Source organism: Cydia strobilella, chromosome 15, assembly GCF_947568885.1.
Source record: "Cydia strobilella chromosome 15, ilCydStro3.1, whole genome shotgun sequence".
NCBI classification, from domain to species: Eukaryota; Metazoa; Arthropoda; class Insecta; order Lepidoptera; family Tortricidae; genus Cydia; species Cydia strobilella.
This window is the reverse complement of record NC_086055.1, coordinates 12,431,826-12,452,728: the sequence shown is the minus strand read 5'-3', so window position 1 is coordinate 12,452,728 and position 20,903 is coordinate 12,431,826. Positions and strand designations below refer to the sequence as shown.

The 20,903-nt window shown below is 37.1% G+C and overlaps 2 protein-coding genes across 3 annotated transcripts in view; one reads left to right on the top strand and one right to left on the bottom strand.

Annotated features, from left to right (window-relative positions):
• LOC134747590 (small ribosomal subunit protein eS19A) overlaps positions 1-20,903 on the bottom strand; it is a 469,695-nt gene that overhangs the window by 283,911 nt on the left and 164,881 nt on the right. The gene's annotated exons all lie outside the window — the stretch shown is intronic.
• The window catches only part of LOC134747575 (G-protein coupled receptor moody-like), a 72,520-nt gene continuing 68,419 nt past the window's right edge, over positions 16,803-20,903 (top strand). For both annotated transcript variants that reach the window (XM_063682162.1, XM_063682163.1), the window contains exon 1: positions 16,803-17,119. The gene's annotated coding sequence lies outside the window, so the exon portion shown is untranslated. The remainder of the gene's footprint in view (positions 17,120-20,903) is intronic.

The following is a 20,903-nucleotide window of genomic DNA, read 5'->3' as shown; positions in this document are numbered from 1 at the left end:
TAATTATCATTAAATAAATGGTTTGAGAATCTAATAAAAAATACCAAATTTAGCTTTATTTAATGATTTTAAGTCATAAACCTTAAAATTCCATAAGAAACGTTAGATTTTTTATAATGATGTTAAATATAATTCTGAACGCACAAGTTGAGTCGATGCAATTTCAAAACGCATCGTTGACATTTCATACGTCAGAACAGAAATGTCAACATTGTCAACAAAATTTTTACTGTTCTTCTCACCGACTCACGTAAAAATCAGAATTTCTAGTGTTTTCTGTTATAATATCGTAAAAAAATTAGTGATTCCAGTGATGAAGATGATCTAACGCCTGTGGATGTTGCACTTTCCTCGCTATAGTGAGGGGAAAAGTTTTGTGTTACACACGGGTGCAAATGTATTTTACTTCTCGTGTGTTGAAACACTCGCTACGCTCAGGATTCTATTTTAGAACCACTCGCTTCGCTCGTGGTTCAACTATAGAATCCTTTCGCTTGCTCATGTTTCAATTCCACACTCGCGGGTAAAATACAACTTTGCACCCTTGTATAACAAATAACTATTATTGCACATGCACATGTCAATACAATAGGAACAAAAAGAAAACAGAGACACAAGTAGAGGTAAACAACAGGCGGTCTTATTGCTAATAAGTGATCTCTTTCAGACAACCTTAGCCTTTACCTTAGTAGATTGAATTCGTTGCAGTCGGCAATTATTATCGAATTATTATACTGAAAATCACATGCCTCTATAGCATAAATTTTCTCAAATGATTTTTACGCCACATACCCTAATCTGTTAAACAAAAGCCTTGGTTTATTTTATGGAGAGGCGCCTTTGGCGCGTGCGAAACCAACCATGTCGTTAAAAAGCAACTATCGTGATAGTATTAGCTATTAAGCTTCAAATTTATGCATAGCTTATTCTGAAATAACGAGTTTGGGTAATCGGTCGCCTGTGTGTGGCCTATCAGATTAATTTAATGTTACATGAATTTGAACCATATACTTTAATAGGACGGTAAAATTCCCTTTTGAATAAGTTTGTTCCCGTTCAGTCAGTAGCGGTAGCATTGGTAACCGCTGCACAAAAGAAACAAAGGCTTTTGTTTAACAGATTAGGGTCTGAGGCGTAAAAATCATTTGAGAAAATTCATAGTATAGTTGCAAGGTCAGTGGAGCTCTTAAGACCAATGAAAACTTCGCCTACTGTATCTAGTCAACTATGGCCGCGAACTGACATGACAGCTCGTCACAACTGGCTGTTTAGGCCCATTGTCAATATCCGCATCTGATCTAGATTTGTGTGCGTACGCGTGGTTATCTTTTGACATATTAATGATCTAATTTGTATTTGTTGTATAAAACGATTTAGGGCCGAAAAAGTGCACTTCTTATGTGGATGTAAAATTAATATGTATGTTTACGAGTCAAATGATGGTATTTTCCATCTGAACCGCCTATATTAGATTGATATCTCTTACGTTTCGATTGGTGTGTTATTAAAACATTCGTTAAAATAAAATCACAACTCATAAATTCCTGAAAAAGCAAATTTAAACCAGACAAAAAGTCTTCTTAAGCAGAAGAAGGTCCTGAATATTGTTTACTGACCATTCCAAGTATTTTTTTTACGTATCATATTAACAATTAACAATTCTCATCAGCTCATCACAGTATAAAACCAAGTCGCTTTCCGCTGTCTGTCCGTCTGTCCCTATGTACACTTAGGTCTTGGATTTTGATGCGGCTTTTTTTTAAATAGATAGAGATTTAAGAGGAAGGTTTATTATGTACAATATTATATTATTTGTACAGGTTTTGTGTACATTAGTTGAACTACCCCGACTACCCGTGCGAAGCCGGGGCGGGTCGCTAGTTAAAATTATAATAGAAAACAATATACTTAATAGCGAACAAAGCCTTACTGTTCGTTTTCCACGTTTCCGCGAAGCCTTTGTGCTGCTTCTGTACCTAAATGACGATGGAACATGCACAAAGACAAATGAAAAGCATTAGTTAGGTACTGGCCTGATATATGAAGGAACATTACATAAACACGACACGCAACATTTCGTCTCTAATAAAAAGCGGGATTTAATATATTTATAATATTGAGGCGTTTTATTTGACGTTTGAAAAACTAAACTATTTATTATTTTATTAAGAAACAAATAAGAAACAAAACTTATAAACTAAACTAAGAGATAGATAATAGGTACTTAAATTAAAATGTTATTTAAATATTATGAGACAATCTTACACAAATTGACCCAGTCCCACAGTAACCTCAATAAGGCTTGTGTTGTGGATACTAATCGGCCTCAGTCAGGTAGGTATAGTCAAGGGCATAAATATATATACATTCCCAAAGTTGCAAAAATATGTGTACGCTCCATGCTGTATGTGTACCTTAGACAATAAAGTCGTGTTTACATATTTTTGAGCCATTTGCCTGGATCGATATTTTTGCCTTCGACTGTACAGGGTCATTCATGAGACGTAAGCAGCTCAGAACCAACACTACACACATAGTAAAAAATTGGTACCAAAAGTCCATTGGTTTCAAAGTTTCCGAAATTTTACCATGTGGAAATTACGCTCTTTTGAAAAGTTTCGGAGGGAACATCAGTAAGTAGACTTGTGTATAGCAGTGGAACAGTCTGGTGATGATAGTGATATTGTTTACAATGCAACATGTTAGACTAAATAATTAATTATCTACATTTAATTGTGTTTACAGCTACACTTGATTGTATAGATGAATAATTTGCTATTGTACGCTCGTATCATTCTATACGTAGTACAGTCGCGTATTTATTACAGTACTTGGACATGTCTCTAGGCGAGATAACGACTCCATAGAGCGACTGGTCGTACAAGGACGAGTGGAGGGAACCAGATCGCGCGGCAAATCACCTATGCGCTGGACTGACCAAATAAAGTTCGCAGTGGGAAACCGCGTATCTGAGTGTGCTAGACAGTCTGCCAGCAGGGAGAAATGGCGGGAGATCGTGCGAAGAGCTGTGTCCGCCTCTACTACCGATGCGGACGGCTCAACGTGAAGACGACCGAGATACGACAGAGAAGAAGAAGATCATTGTATGTAAAGGTGACGTACGGATGCCAACTGCAGATTATCACGTTCAATCCGTCACTCATTTTATCAAGGAAATTGACAAATACAGCGGCAGCATTAACGCCGCCGCAGTAATGTCGCGACAGTAATGCAGTTGCAGTTAACATTTGGATACAGTAGCGGTAAATGACAATTGCACCTTTAATTTTACCATTTAAACCTTATATACCTACAATGTAAATGAACAATACCTATGTTGTTTTTAATTAAACATTTTAATGGAACATCAAAGTACACAGAATATTGCAATAAAAAAGAAATTAATGAATTGAAATAATTTATTAATGCATTTTAAAAATTCCTTCCATTGTAGTATATGTTTATTTTGATGTAGTATGATGTTAATTTATCTGTTTTGATTGTTTTCTTTTAGATCACTAAATGCCTACTCTCAAATACTGCATGAAAACATAAGTTCCAGGAAGGGGAGTTTTAAGTTTTCTATGTCTAGTACAAAATATACAATAAGTTTTGGGCTTTCAATGGCCACTACTTATTAATGTAACTACTAACTAGTTAACAATCTTGAAATTCTTTTTACATGTTTTATCAGAAAAATAAACGCAATTGAGGCACATACCTTTATTTTATTTATACCTAGTTTGTATTATTATTTTTAATCCTATTTGTATTTGTATAATAACATCATTCCTTTTAATAAATATGGCTCCAAATCACCAATTGAGGGACATCACTACATAGTATAAATCAAAGTCGCTTTCCGCTGTCTGTCTCTCCCTATGTATGCTTAGATCTTTAAAACTACGCAACGGATTTTGATGCGGTTTTCACCTATCAATAGAGTAATTCTTGAGGAAGGTTTTAGTGTATAAACAGTGGCGCAGCGTGAAGTAATCTAGCCGTGGGCGAAATCGCATCTGCGAGGCCCTTTTCTTTCACTGTGCTCGGAAGGAACCTCGCGCGAGGCCCCCCTCTAGCTACGCCACTGTGTATAAAATGTAAATGTTTTGTGTAACCCGTGCAAAGTCGGGGCGGGTCGCTAGTAAAGTATGTACGGTCGATGCCCCAACTTAAGTACCCACGTCGCCATACTAATTGTATAGCAAAAGTGGATACATATGTTAGGGAACCGACTGTACCTGAGTAGAGTAAGTATACTCATATAAAGTATATTTTATAGAACACACATAAACATCGCATCAAGTTTCTAATAATAGCGACACAACTTTCTAGACTTGATTTGTTTTTAATACAAAATACTTTTACATGCCTTTTGGAAACCTGAACAGTTAATTGACTAAGTTTTGTAGGTACCTAACCCCTTCTCAGGGGAGGAAGACAAATTCGTGTAAGAAACGAAAAACGTGGAGGTGTATGTTAAGGTTAGGCACTCATAAAACAATAAATCTGGTACAATATTTCTGACAATTTGGTAATAGATTGTTGTGGCGAAAACGTACGAGGAGGGCTGACCCCAAGTGATATGGGAACATAGCCAGGAGAAAGAAGAAGAAGATTTACTGACAATTTGGTTTGACCAACTTTATTTACATACAAGATATATACAGTGGTACTTCGTAAACGAAATTAATAACTAGCTTAAATCTAAAATAGGCCCTTGAGGCATTGTACCAAGGATGCTGGCAGCATTCCCCCGCTGTATCGCAACCAAAACCAACCAACTATATTTCTCGAACTCAGATGCCTGAAAATTAAATGTTAGCTTTGATTTAGTTTGATTATGACCACTGTCATAGGTAGTTGGCAAGTTGGCATAATACCTACCGCAGTAAACTTACGCAGTAAGCATGAATTTTTTTATTTGTCAAAGTCGGCGGCGTCTAACCAACGTCACTCATTCTATCGAGCACATTGACAGATACAGCTCGCGTCAAGGCCGCAACAGTATATAATGCCGCTGCAGTTGCCATCCTAACGTCTCTCTAACAACGACGCTGCTGCAATCGCCTTTCCCCATTATTAATGTTTGTACAAGACTATTGTACACTAGGCAACGTTTAGCAAGTTTACGGTATAAAAGTGCTAATCGGTAGAAAATGAATAGCTACTTTATATTGCGCTAGCGCGCTGCATTTAATAGGCAACCGAAATAAAATTTTATGTGCCGCCTCGAACTGCCACTTTCTCTGCTTTATGCCACTTTTGTGCAACGGAAAGCGTAGATAAGTGGGAATATTATTTTAAAGTTCGAGAGGGGCATCATTTAGAATTTTATTTCTGTCTGGGATTTCACTTTTGATATTCCAAACATCTGGTTGCTGGAAAGTAAATGAGACATTTTATACATTCCAATGTTTGGATGTTTGATAATCACACGAAAACTAATAAGATACTTTTTCTACTCGTCGACGGTAATGGCTGAATTAAGATTTCGTATACCAAAATGTAATTGGGTACTTTTCATGTATGGGCTTCCAACTCAACTATAATATTCATTTCGTAACGGTTTAGTCAACTATAATGAATTTGATCAATCACGTGGCGGTCCAGTGGAAAATACACCAGCGTGAGACTACTTCATGAATAAATTCCTATTCATATATTATGCACGCGTTGATGTCTTTTAGACACTTACCAAATTTTCTTTAATTATTTAGGTTTTATAGTAGAAAATGTATTTTTTAGATGACTCGAAAAAGTATACTATACAATAGTGGTATAACTCAGCAAGCTTCGTGGCCTAATGAAGGTACGGTACGGTACTCGACAGAAAAGCTCTCTATTATATTACGATTGTATAAAATACTATTTTATCCCGGATGATAGAAGGAGGGTAGAAGTTAGTATCGAATATATTTAAGTATAAATATTTCATTAATAGGTAGTCGGAAGTATCAATCTTGTTTCCAACTTCAACAAAGTAGGTACATGCTTATATATACTCCCTCTGCGTTGAGCTCTATTTATTATTAAACATTTGATCATATTGGATTTCCACGCTACACATATTATGGTTATAGTTCAATTGATAACCTGTGTTTGTACCTTAATACTTGTCGATCATTAAGCCGAGTAGCTCGCCGGCCTAAGATAAATCTCAGTGGCAGGCAAAAATCGTATACCCGGCACATACCTATAATTTTTACACCCAAACAAATGAAACTAAAAAGAATAGACGGATTTTATGCTCTACGCAGCTTGCCTTGAACAATATTTCAAATAAAGATTTTACTGTGCAGTGAAATAAAAACTCACAATATTTATATATACAGTGTGTAAATCTAATACGGGCGAATCTCTTAACGGTGGTTGGTAAGGACATAAGAAATGTAATTAGATAACTTTTACTTAGAATTGCAATTAAAATTTTATCCATACAAAATAATTCGGCCTACAATGTAATACACCACACAAGTTACAGGATACGAGCTTTTTAAAGTAACTGTCATCGCTTGTTGGCAGTTACTATTAAAAAGCTCGTATCTCGTAATGTTATGTTATGTCATCTAAAGTCTATGTTTGCAGTACATTGCTGCTCGGTAAATTAAAAAAAAAATTACGGGGTCATACTTAAGTGTAACTTAAAAAAACTTCTTAATGATATGATAAGACGGATAAATTCTATATCTGGTTTAATTTATTGCCCGTATTAGATTTATACACTGTATATGTAAATAAAACAGGCTTTGAATAATTCATATATTGAGTATTTATTATTATCTGTTCATACGGAAAAATAAATATATTATGGGACCTTTACATGAAGGAATGTTAGCTCAAAAGCCTAACCTTGCAGGTACTTACTTAGAGGACAAATATAGGTATCTATTTAGGTATATTTATTACCTGGGGTGCTACGGACAGGAAACCTCCTAGAGTGCCGAGTCCCTTCTCATTCCTCTTGATCAGCTGATCTGGGGGAAAGGGAAGGGCTCTTGGACGGTGCGCCCCGGGGGCAACGGTAAGTAATCTCTTGGTTTCCAGGTAATTGCTTACCGGTGCTGCCAATGTTCTGTCACGGGGGGTTAGGGGGTTCCGCACAGGGTGTCCTCTCAATGAGGGGGAGTATACCTGAGTGCGTGCAGGAGGGGGGCCTTTGGGCCGGGCGACTGCGGTCGCGGATGGGGCCTTCGGGTGGCACAGGAATGCCGCTGACCTGTATAAAACTGCGGTCTCCGTAACTGTCTAGGCAGAGGGCCTATATGATGACGGCCGGGGGAGTTGCCACTGCTGGCCGGCACCAGCGTGGTGGCCACGAAGATGACCACCTCTATAAAAAATCGCTAAGGCAACCTGAGGGGGCGGAACCCAGGGTTTTTCCATCTCCTCCCGGTGTGGAGGTTGTCATGAGGGATCAGTGTGTGGTGTCGCCCTGCACACTACCTTCGAAAGGGGGAGCTTCGGCTCCAGGGCCTTCGGGTCCAAGGAGGGGACAGCGGGCGGGCGGTGTTCGCGGTGGAATGCTCTGCGATCCCGTCTTCACCGCCACCATTGCTGCGAGACGGGCATACCATGGAGGGTTTAGTCGGTATTTGGCCCCTTTTTTTTGTTTTCGGAGTGGGAAATGCATTTACGCACCGTGCCCCCGGCCCCTTATTTGGCCCCTTGGCCACGAGTCCGACAACTCCGACATATCCGTCCTAGTTCCCCGGCTACTCCACGTAAAAAAAAAAGTATATTTATTACCTACATAAAAACAAATGGCACACAACATACATGACTCAGAAAGAAAATGGTTTTGCTCACAACACAAATAAAATGCTTTTACAGGGATTCGAACTCAGGAGTCCTGCCCTCCTGCCTATAATGGTCCTGAGTCAGGATCATTATATGCGGAGTTACTAAGCAACAAGCGGAACCTTATCAAGCGGCATCAGGCGGGCCGTATGCTTGTTTGCCACCGACGTAGTATAAAAAAATAAATAAAAAAAAGCGAGTCATATAAGGTGAAAAACGCAAACAAATTTATAGACTGAAATAAAACTATGAAAACTGATTATATCGCGTATATTGAATTTATAATACATCCCGACGTTTCATTATTTTTAGTAAGTGGGTATTTTTGCACTTTGTAACTTTTCCTCAGTCACCCGTTGACCACGAACGCTGTAAAGGGTTCGAAACGTCGGGATAAATTCAATATACGCGATATAATTCGTTTTCATAGTTTTATTTCGTGAGTTACTATCGCGGTAACCGAATACAAATTTATAGACTATTAATTAATAGGGAATTCCCTGAAATTACCTGCAAACGCATATCGTATGCAAAACATATTGTGTTTATATCTTATATAATGTAATTCGTGATAAAATTTGCATATCTATCCCGTACTCAAGTCCTTTCCTGGCGTTTACGGGACACGCTTTCGTTCAATTATACTTTAACATTTTTTTGAACCCCCAAATCCCTATTCTGTATTAGTAACAATAAGACATTTTATTATTGCACATTGTAAGAAGTTACGCCCTTTTGGATTAGCCAGGTTGTACATGCTTTGTTTATCCATTTCAAACGTTCGTAGACCGTAATTAAAGGGAACGCGAGAATTATTAAACTCATTTCCTTTTGAACCAAATGACCTCTATTAGACTTACGAGGGGCACTGGCAGAATACCTAGATTTGCTGGAGATTTTTGTATTCTACTCGCAGCTGTTTATTTCGGGCCTTAATGAAAGGAGGTCTTTGACTTTAATACAGATGTCTTTGAAGTAGAATATTTTAGGCAAGCAGAAGTGGATAAGCGGAAAAGGTGGTCAAAATTATTTGAACACATCTTAATTGCTAGACGAGTAAGAACGCATACAAATTATTATTTACACCCACTTCTTCTTAATTTATCATTATCGAATCATGCCTCCATCTTTCCATGACAACTTTTCTTAGGGTTCAAGACTCGCCTGTCCTAACTTAACTAATGGATAGAACTTCTTAATGTTATTATTGAAGTTCTTGGTCGCTTTATAGTGCCACCGTGCAAGAGTTAATTGCCAGAGTTTTGTAATCAGAGACGTTTCCAGACGTTCTCAAACTTCCTCTGCTTGACGGAAGTTCGCTCCCTTTTCCTTGCCATAATTTCTTATTTATTAAATACTAAGGAGATACAACCTAAAACTTTTTTTATATGGTTGTGTAATTAGGTTCGCGCAGTGTTAAGAACTTATCTTTTTTGCCATGACAAAAGAAGCTCGTTCGAATCCGATAGGGCTTTAACATCTGTCCTTTTCATGACACTTTCTGCTTAGTAGGACAGACAACGATTGTTACATTTTTTCCCTATCCCTCATAGCAGCAAGACAGCAGTGATGATATGTCCGGAGAAGGGATAGAAGTAATAACCCTTTATCCCTATTTTTAGTTTAATATTGACTCTTTAATGTGATAAGTGCGCCGTGCTAACCGTAACAGTTAGCTCTTAGTTACTAAGGAGTCAGTGGTCGCCATGGTCGAAATCGGCCGGAAGGCCATCATCATCATCATGCTTGTTTGCCACCGACGTGGTATTAAAAAAAAAGAAAACGCTTTATGTAAGTATACCTACATTTTAAAATTGTAATGTGTTTAAAATTGTTTAAATGGAACCAATTACACGATTAATATTAGAGTAAAGTTTATCATAGAATGAAGTGTTCTCTGAATATATTTACAGTTCCGTTGACCAAACAATAAAACTTGCCTTGCGTGTCTCCCGCATCATCATCATCATAACTCTTAAGAGCCTGGCTCTTGTCGGTGGAGTAACCGCCACTCCGTTCTTCTTTCTGCCACTGTTTTGAGCTCGCTACGTCACTACATTGATTTTCTCCTTGGCTTGGTCCAAAAACGCACGTCTCGGTCTTCCTCTGCCTCTCCTTTTTTCTATTCTTCCTTCTTTTATAGACTTTATGTAAGTATCGTGCCGTATCAGGTGCCCCAACATGTTTTTTTTTTTTTTTTTTTTTTAATTTATTTATTCACTTTAAATATTCATACAACTTTTGCCAGTATGCCACTATTGTAAACCTCTTTGGTTTATGTAATAGTTGGCGAGTTCGCGCGGTCCGATCCGCGTTTGCTTAATACTATTAGGTATATAATTATATTATACTATTATATATATGTAAAACTAATCTATACACATCAAATCTCTGCATCTATTTTATACATTACTCTAGACTTAGGTAGTATTTTTTTAGTCTTGGCATACATCTGCCGTGGTTTTCAACAATGTTAATGAGATCATACAGTACATTTTTAGGTAAGGTGTTTAGTATACATGGGAGTAGAAAGTCAGTTACTCTTTTACCGTATACATTGTTACTTTTTGGAGTTGTATATGCAGGTAGATAATCTAAGGTACGCAAATTACTGGAGCGAGTATTTTTATCTAATGATGGTATAATTCCACACTCCTCTGTAACTAAGGACAAGCAAAACCTATCAAAAACGTTAATAACTTTGCAATGTTTAAATAGACCCTTTTTATCATTTTTATACTTTCCTTTAATTTTATTTGGTACAATTGTTTTTAAAAGTGCTGATTGTAGGTTATAGATTTGTTTCAAGTAGGTTTTGAGGTACCCCTTCTGTTTTCAATCATTCTCAACAGAGATCGCTTCTCACCTACCAAATCCAATACTTCTGCATTCGTTTTCCTCTCCTTCCAGCTTATGCCTTCCATTCTTCTCCATGTCCACATTTCAAAAGCGCTTAGTCTGTCTCTATCACGCTGGGTTAATGTCCACGTCTCGCTACCATATAACGCTATACTCCAGACGTAGGTCTTGATAAATCGCTTTCTAATTTTTCGGGATATCTTGCGTGTCTCCCGCACTCTTTAAATAATTGTGCTTACTTACTAGAGCAGAGAAGGCGAGTTACACTACAACCAGTTTCTTTGTAGATCCTGTCCATGCTGACCTTACCATGAGTTTACGAAGTCGCTGACGAAAAATTCCAAATTCGTGTTAAGGAATAAACACACATCGTCGTTACCAAAGATAGATATAACTCCGTAATAGATGGATACAGTCTAAGGAAAAAACGTGTCTCGAAAATCAAGAAAGTTTGATTCTCGTTCAGAGGGCGATACTAGTTTTGGCCTACTGTCGTATAGATGGCGTTGACGGTTTCGTTTGTTATTTAACAATTTTAATGCATATCAGTGAAAGAACATGGGTCAAAATCATAAAAACAATTAATGCAAATAAAAAAATCATTTATCTACATTTAAATACATTTTATCGTATTTTTATAAATCTTCATTTTTAGTTTTAAAGTGTGTCAGATGGCAGTGAATTTACTGGGGTTACAAAATTTACTATGACAGTACCGCTCTAGTTTTAGTTACTATATGTCGTTACTTTGATAAAAATCGGTATGCATCCCATACATAGAAGATACCACATTTTTCTTTTAATTGACAGACAAGTGTCCAAGTTGTGTGTAAGGTGTCCAAGTTGTGCAAGTCCTTTCTGTGTGTATCCAAGTAGTAAACAAAATACCCGATGATATCAAATTGGAACCAAATGAAATGACAAACAGTTTCACAAAAAATTAAAATCTTTTCTCATACAGAAAATACTACTACTCAGTAGAGGAGTTTTTAAATGAGGAAACCTAGTCGTACTGTAAGAGAAAGTAATTATCAAACATAGTAATTAAGGAAACATTGACATTTAATTTATCATTGTAATTTAATTATTTATACCTCATACATATACGAAATTTTACTCTGACCAATTATTAATTATACTTTAATTCAAAATTCAAATATTACACATAATAGCATGCATGGCCTGTAAATGTATAGGTAATTTCGTAATAAGATAGATATAAGACAATTTGTGTGCCTTGACAGGGTGTCATGGAAGCTTCCTGTATAACTTTAATAACATCCCATGTACATGACTTTACAAATAAACATCTTATCTTATTTCTTTTTTTCAAAGTAGTGCCGACATATATGTGCGTAGAAGGAAAGTTTAATTATATTGAATTGAAGTAAAGATTGTTAGCAATGTCCGGTCAAGTTCAAAGTCTTTGTTATAGAATTGTTTTTTTATTATTTAAGTAGAAAAATAAAAAATACGAGTGATTCGTGATTAATAGAAAACATACAAAATATTGGTTTTATACCAGAACACAAATATTATGTCAATAGGTAAGTCTTTTTTTTATATAAAACGTTAACGTAACCTTCAAGTATCGGGGATATCGATATGATATTAGATGGCGTTTACTCTGCTAATGGATGGCTTATTAGCCCGACCCTGATTTCGCACGGACTCGAATTCGCCAGAGTGCAAAAAACCCTGCAGGCACGTATTTCGGCTTAAATAATATGATCATGATTTAATGCGCTAGAATATTTGCTCTGTTATGTCAAAGTCTTTTTTTTAAATTAAACGCGCGTTTTTGATATGTCATGACGAGTTCAGGGGAGATAAACGTCATGACGTCACTTTGTGTGTTAAACGCGATCTAAACAAAAACTGTATTCTGAGTTCAAAAAAAAAAACATTAATGTGGTGACTTTAATTTTATTATACAGCTACTTTAACATAACTGAAAACAAACACAAATTAGGCAAAACTTCGCAAAACTTTGAAACAGTCTTTTGGCGTAAGACGTTTGGGGTCCTTTAAACTTATTTAAGTTGCTTCGCAAATTATTCGCACCATATAATCTTCATTTGACGACATGGATACAGTGGACGATCGCCCCGCCTTTTCACACAAATGTAGTCCGCATTTTCCTCATATATTTTCAATAATGTTCGATTCGTTCGATGTTTTTCTAATTTTTAATTATTATTTATAAGATTTAAGAGCATTAAAAATATGGGATTTGTTTTTCTTTCCTAACAATTATAATAATTAAAAAAAAACGAAAAAAGTGTAACGCCCCTTCGTTTCACTTCGTTTTTTATAGCTATCAGATTGTGTAAACATACTTTATATAATGTTAATACCCAGAGAGGAAAATGGGGACTACGTTTGTATGGAAAAACGTTCGTCCCTTTCCTCCTTAATTTTCGTAATTTATTTGTAAAATAGCAAACGAGGTCGTTTGTTATAAATATGTAAAGTAAACGATTAAGGAATTTCCTTCGACCGGGCGTAGTATTGCATTATTTATAACCTAGCTGCCTAGACTCGCGGTCTAAGGAAAAGGTACTGGTCTGGAAATAAGTAAGTCAAGTAGGTACTCCCAATTTACTGTTTTAAATTACTAAAATAATGGTATATATGACTAAGAAACAACTCAAATTTCAACTTTGAAATTATTTTATTAAATATCTGTGCTATTTTAAGCAGAAACACTACTTACTATACCGTACCTAAATTATAAATGAATATAAAAAAATGGACAAGCGGTCCAATGCCTAGGGCTGGCATCGAACTTGGAAGCCTTGGTCATTTTTTCTTTCGTAGGTATACATATAAGTTTTTCAGATTACATTACTAAACGGCAAATCAACTTCTTAGAGCCAGTTACCTTGTTAAATATTACATACGATTTATGCAAAAGTTAATGTAATAATAACATTTACTATTAGGTATTAAGGGTTATATCAGCATAATATGCTTACTACTTAAGATATTACATGCACGCAATTAATATTCACATACATATATGGCTTTGCCATTGCCATGTCATGGAAAATTCATTTTCACATGCTTTATAGCAGAACATATTATTTATTTATTTATTATGTGTTCTTGTGAATAAACTTTCATTCATTCATACGATTATCATCAAAACAATTTATTCGCTTGTCGCGTAAAAATTGTAACAGGCACATTTAATTTATGATAACCCTTGTATATTTTGTATAACCCACGTAATCAACATTACGACTTACGTGCCTAATGTCCAACTCGGCCGGTAATGACATTGCTAATTATTAAATAAAACGTTTACGTATCGGACCCGCACACGAAGTATTTTGCAACATTTTACCAAGATTTAACTTTGTTTTAATAAATTAGAAATGTAGTTTCTTCAGTTGTAGTATGAATCTTCTCAAATGATTTATACGCCTAAGACCCTAATCTGTTAAACTAAAGCCATTGTTTCTTTTATGCGAGTAGTCGGTCATTGTGTGCCATTGTGTACAATGGCACGCGCCATGGCACGCGCTCAGTCTTAAAATTCAAAGGCCGATTAAATTTTAAAAACACTTATTATGTACCTGTTGCACAAAATACCTACTATTAAAATCCTTTTATGGCACTGAAACCTACGCCTCGATTCAAATAGCGGTTGTATTAAAAATATAAAATATACGCTGTAGTTCGTAAAAAGTAAAAGGCGAAATTAGTTGCACGTAGTCTATGACAAACACTATATTTATCAGGGAGTGCTTATTTTTACCGGACCTCTTTATTTATGCGACTATTCGTCAGTGACGAATGTCGGTCAGCATTAGGTCAAGGAAGGGTCACCGCATTGTCGGGGCAATTTTTGGGTTATCATTCTGTTAGCCAGTCTTAACATTGGACGCGGATTCCTACGCCGCCACTGCTGTGTTTGAGCGAGACAGAGCTATGCACATACACGATGTCTCGCTCGCACACAGGAGCGGCGTGCGGAGTGTGCGAATCTGTCTGACTTTCGTGAAATCTGAGTAACGGACTGTTAGAAAATAAAAGTGGCGTCATAACTTTTGTACTTTTGTTTGTGTTTATACCCCCTCTTAAACTGAGTCTATAATCCTAATTTGACGTCATTAGCTCTTTAGGTTAGTTAGATTAACCTATCAACGTGATAAAGTAACACAACTATCACATTAATATACAGAGTGATACATCTAAAATCTAAATGGAACATTGATGGGAAAAATCTAAAACTATTACTATCTAAAACTATTACTAATAATTAGATAAAATAAAAATAAAATCAAATTCAAAATATTTATCAGTACGGATTTTACTCACTATTATTTTTAGTCGCTTTTGGCGACACGACAACACACCAAACCGAAACATGTCACCAAAAGATAAATATTTTGAAATATGTCTCACGATAGTTTAAGTGCGAAAATCAAATTCATTTATTTCAGACATACATGGTTCATATTTTGTTAGTTGTTACGGTTAACTTAAAAATAAACTTAAATAACTATCTTAGGTGCTAAAGATAAATGCAGAGAGGACCAGTGCCTTATCAGGCCACTGTCCCATTGTCAGCCACGACGGTCAGGAGACTGTGGCGGCTGTCGCGCACCCTGCGGAGCGTCGCAGCGCAGCGCTTGCGCAGTGTCGCGTGGAAACTGGAATCCGTCCACATGAGCATCCGCGAACATGCCCGACGCACTGCAGTACCGAACTAAATTTGGCTGTTTTTTTTTTTCGAGATTTCAGCACTGGTCCCATGTCCCATAATAATTGTTCAGTGAAGCTGGTGAAAAATAAAACAACCTGTATATTTCCATTATTAACGTTTTATTGAAAATAGGCGATAAAAGTAGCGAGCATATTTAATAATATATAACGTTTTAAATATAATAATGTGTCCATAAAAAATAGCCACGTGATCTGCAGAATGTCTTGTGCATCTCAAAAAGTTTATGCACATAGGAATCCAACAAAGATTTATTGATTGTATGAAGATATTGTATAAAGTCTAAGGGCCACTAGCAACATTCACTAACCCGGGGTTAACCAGTTAAATCTGGAGCTACCATGGTTACCAGTACAATTTGACACTGGGTTATCGGTTTAACCGGTTAACCTCGGGTTAGTAGGATATGGTGCAAGTGGCGCTAAGACAAATTCACGTTTCGACTTGGACAGCTGATGTAGTTGGCGCTGTACGGCTCCATGCATTATACGGTAACTGGTTGTCAACAGTTGACGTACACTAAACGTCCTCTCCATTACAATCAATAACTCTTTGGTAGCTACCTACAAATCCTACAATATACGTCACCCGTTTATTAAAGACCGACCTATAAGAATTAAAAGGTAACCGTTCAATCAATTATAGGCTTTAACGTGACGTCATAATGGCGAAATCAGGTTTCGCGAACGCTATGAATGACGCAGCCGGCAGGAGCGGCGGCGGCGCGTGAGTCACTCCGGTGTCCCTCCGTGTTGTATTGACAATGGCGACACAAATTAAAAAGTGTAGAACGTTCACTGTATAGTTACTCGTTTATTTATTTATGAGTTTCACTCGCTAATCTTCGAGATTTCAAAAAAATGGCTTTTGACATTTTTTCGACGGGTGGCAGGTTTTAATTCTTAAAGATATTTTGTAAAAGACGTGTAAGAAAAATATAAAAAAAAGTATTTTTGGGCCAACCTGTATGTCACAACTTGTGTCGCCCGTTGAAAAATAAATGTCAAAAATCAAGTTTCACACACATTGTATTAAACACACAGAAGTCATAAAGAAAGGTGCGATTCTTATTTAACTTACATAGATAAAATCACATTTTAAACCGGGTCTATCGCGAATTTATTTTGTTACCTTTATTTACCGACGTTTCGACACAGGTTTGACTGGTCGTGGTCGCGGCTAACTTACGTCCCAGCAAAATGTCAAAACAGAGATTTGTGTGACTACCCGACGAACAGTGTATTTAAATTTTGGGGTAAACATCACATTTTCAAAGCACCCACTTCACATAAATATTAATTATTGTCAATAGCGATAGACCCGGTTTTACATGTGATTTAATATGTGTTGAAAACGCGAAAGCTTTAAATGTAACTTACAGAGAGTATAAAGTGGACTATCTGCGCCTCTTTACTCTGTTGCCTGCGCATACGCATTGTGCGCTATCGTTCCTCGTTATGTCAGTGTGACACATGCCGTTAGACTGAACGCATGTGCGCCTACCTACCACTTTGGCGCGAACATTATTAAATCGTAAAAAAAGTGTCCGATGTAAAATAATCAAACTCTGTGATGACAGAGACCATCCGATATATCACAAGGATTGTGTTTTTAACCATACTTTACTATGCAGTGATAAGTGTTTATAAAGAAATAAAAAGATATTTGAGTGTGTTCGAATACTTGGAACAATCGCGCTGATCGGATTGCAGTTTTGAAAACAATACGGTAAGTTATTCAAATAATCTAGGTAGTTAGTAACGATTTTACAACTGCCTTACGTGTGATTAAAGTGTTTCTTTATATTTTTTATAAGTAAGTACGAGGTATGCTTAAAAACAAGTACATGCAGTTTTAATACGTCGTAATAAAAATATTATAACCAGTTAAGAGTTATATGCGTTGAAAAAAAAAAGCCGGCCAAGTGCGAGTCGAACTCGCGCACGAAGGGTTCCGTACCATTACGGAAAAAAACAGCAAAAAAATCACGTTTGTCGTATGGGAGCCCCATTTTAATATTTATATTATTCTGTTTTTAGTATTTGTTGTTATAGCGGCAACAGAAATACATCATCTGTGAAAATTTCAACTGTCTAGCTATCACGGTTCATGAGATACAGCCTGGTGACAGACAGACGGATAGCGGAGTCTTAGTAATAGGGTCCCGTTTTTACCCTTTGGGTACGGAACCCTAAAAAGAACTAGTAAACGTGAGTTATTTTATACAGTCGGCTCTTATTCAATGCTATTACGGTTATGGTAAACAATATGACATTTCGTTCAAATTTTAAAGGCATTGGTAATTTAATAAGCTAATTACTAATTATTCGAATTTACTGGATTTTCGGGTGTTTGTCGCTTGGAATATACCCCAAAGCACTGTGGCAATTAAGTCTGTGCCATATTAAACTCCCTATGGAATTATGCAATTTCAAAAATAAAGGTACGCTACATACTAAAAAGTACGGAACCCTCGGTGAGCGAGTCCGATTCGCACTTGTCCGGTTTTTATAAGATATAAAAACATTTTTTTTATATACATGTCATACACGGATTATACGATGTTTATGCCATTATTGTTTCTTCCTTTTTATTGTTAACTTTCAACACCCGTCTATTGTCGCTAATATTTACCTCAATATTACAAGTTCTATTGCTGACTGATAATTGACCTAATAATTTCGGATTGGAACGATTTTTGACTCCCTACATCTCAAGGTAGCACCTAGTGCTTACATATCAGTGTTGACAGCCAAACAGGGAAACTACGTTAGCAAAACCATGTTCACAATAATATTACTCACCTACCGTGTCTTATTCATTACAAATTACCCTAGAAACCGTAGTTCCTATTATTTGAAGCCGCACGTCATTTCCCACTATGGACAAACAAAACAAGAAGATTGACAATATACAGGTCTTTAAAAAATCGCGTTCCTTCAATATTCAGCGCCAACTATTGAATGGAAGTTGAGTTATTTTTGACATGTATGGAACTGAGGTTGATATGGTTCAAAATGACTCAACTTCCGTTCAAAAGATGGCTATGCGGAACCCGAGAACAGAGGGCCAACCACCGACATCGAAAAATCGAAAATCGCGATCTCTCTCGGTCGATGTCGCTCGAATATCCGAAGTTTAGATTTTTTGATGTTGGCAGTAGGCCCTCAGAGGTCAAAGCAACAGATGGAACTGAGACCGCTGCGTTAGCGCTATCTGGATACAACCTGACCATTGGAGGAACCATGTTTCCCACAAAAGAGTTATGACGGTCAAAGGCAAATCCCACTTTTCTACACATTTGTCCGTTTAACCCGATTTAGTTTGTATTCAATAGATATATACAAAGGTTACGTATTGAGCAATACCGTGCATTGCATAGCAAATTGGAAACTGGTTGAATTTTAGGATTTAATACAATTTTCTGAACGCGATTCAAACGCGGTTTCCGATTTTAATAAAATAAATGAAAGCCTGTAGGTTCGATTGCCCGAATTTGTCATATGGAAATTTAGTAGAAATTGGTGCGAAAGCTGAATGATTGGATATTGGACAATAAATTGGTTACTGTCATTTCAGTATATAGGATATACCCTTGATATAACTACTCGTAATTAAACAGAGCTTCCATAAATCCATACTCGTATTGTATACTGGATAAATGTGAAGGGAGGTACGAGGAGAGGAAAACCGAGGAAAAGGTGGATGGACTGTGAGAGATGATATGAATCGAACGCAAGTGAATGATGACGAGTGACAGAGAGGTATTGAAGAAAAAGATATGCTGCGCCGACCCCAAGTGCATTTGGGACAAGGGCAAGCGAATGATGATGATGATTGTATACTGGACAAGTGGACACTGCCCGCGGCTTCCGTCCGGCTTTCCTTCAATTAGGCTAATTTTCCTTTGAAGCAAAGCTATGTTTCGTTTACATACATGAAACACAATAGTAACTTAACTTTGAATGTAAAATAATGTAGCATACATATATTTTCGCATAATTGCAAATATACCTGCATTAAGCTGTCAGGGATTTAAAATTTTAATCGACTACTCGAAGCCTAACCGAAACACAACGGTCGTATTTTAAATTCCAGTCCAAATACGATGGAACTGGGTTTCTTTTGAGCTCTGGTGGAAAAACAAAGATAACTTTTATTTAAAATTTTAATATTCCCTTAATTCCTGGATACAAATTTGAATTTGAACATTTATTTTCAGCCGTTTGCATAATCGAATGCTTATTTACTCCGTATATTTACGCAAACAGGGCTCTGCACGGTGGGCTGGATGGCTCGAAAAGAGGACATTCGCACTTTTTTCAGAAAATCATTTTTTGAAAAATGCTATCCAATAGAGAATTATATGAGGAACAATAAATGTGGTATACATTTTTGCGAAATAAGGCATATTGACAGCAGAAAAAAATAAAGTCTGTTTTTTTGTATGGGACCCAAAAATAGGTATCTTGTTTCTCAGAAACTATTAGAGGTCCCGTCTTCTACCTTTCAAGACTTTGTTTTTCTACTTTTATAGAGTAAGAAACGATAAGCAGATTTTCTATTCATGTTGAGGGGCTATCCTGATGTTTGGATGCTAAATATGAACTCCATAATAATTATACTATGAGTTTAATGATATAAAAATATCTACAAATGCAACGGAGCCGAGTTATGGCCGCGGTGGCTAGTTGGCAAGTCATCGGTCACTTGGCTGCCCCCCCGCTCGCACCTCACCCCGCGGTCGCCCTGTTGGAGTGGTACGCGACATGCCGGCGGACCTTGAAGTATCGTCTTCAACTGCAGTGTCCACAGGTAAGGGGCAGATCTTGGTAAAATCTCTGCGCAGCAGCCCAGTGGCAGTTTGAATTTCTGCGACTCGGGTAACACCGTCGCGCCCTGGGAAGACTCGTTGTATTCTCCCTAGGAGCCATTTTATTGGAGGCTGTTGCTTATCTTTAATAACGACGAGGGTCCCAATCTTTAGTTGCCCGTTCGTCGATTGCCTCCATTTAGTTCGGATCTGAAGTTCGCTGATGTACTCCAGTTGCCAACGTGCCCAGAAGTGCTGGCGTAGCTGCTGGATCTTCTGGTATCTGTCCACTAATCTGGTACGTGAAGTGAGATCTACCTCCGGGATCGCTGTCATACTTCGCCCGATTATGAAGTGGCCAGGTGTGAGTGGCAATAGGTCATTCTGGTCCGAGCTAAGTGGGGTCAAGGGTCGAGAATTTAAAAGTGCCTCTATATAAGTCAGTGTAGAATACAAATCCTCATAAGTTAGGTTAGCCGAACCTAGTACGCGGCGCAAATGATGTTTTATAGATCGTACACCGGCCTCATGTAGGCCACCGAAGTGTGGCGCATATGGAGGCAAAAAATGAAAATTTATTGATTCTGAAGTTATAGCGTCTGAAATGTCAGAAGCGTTTTGTGCAATAAAAGGTTTGAGCTCGTTAGCCGCTCCTACAAAGTTCGAGCCATTATCGCAAAATATGTCTAAAGGTTTTCC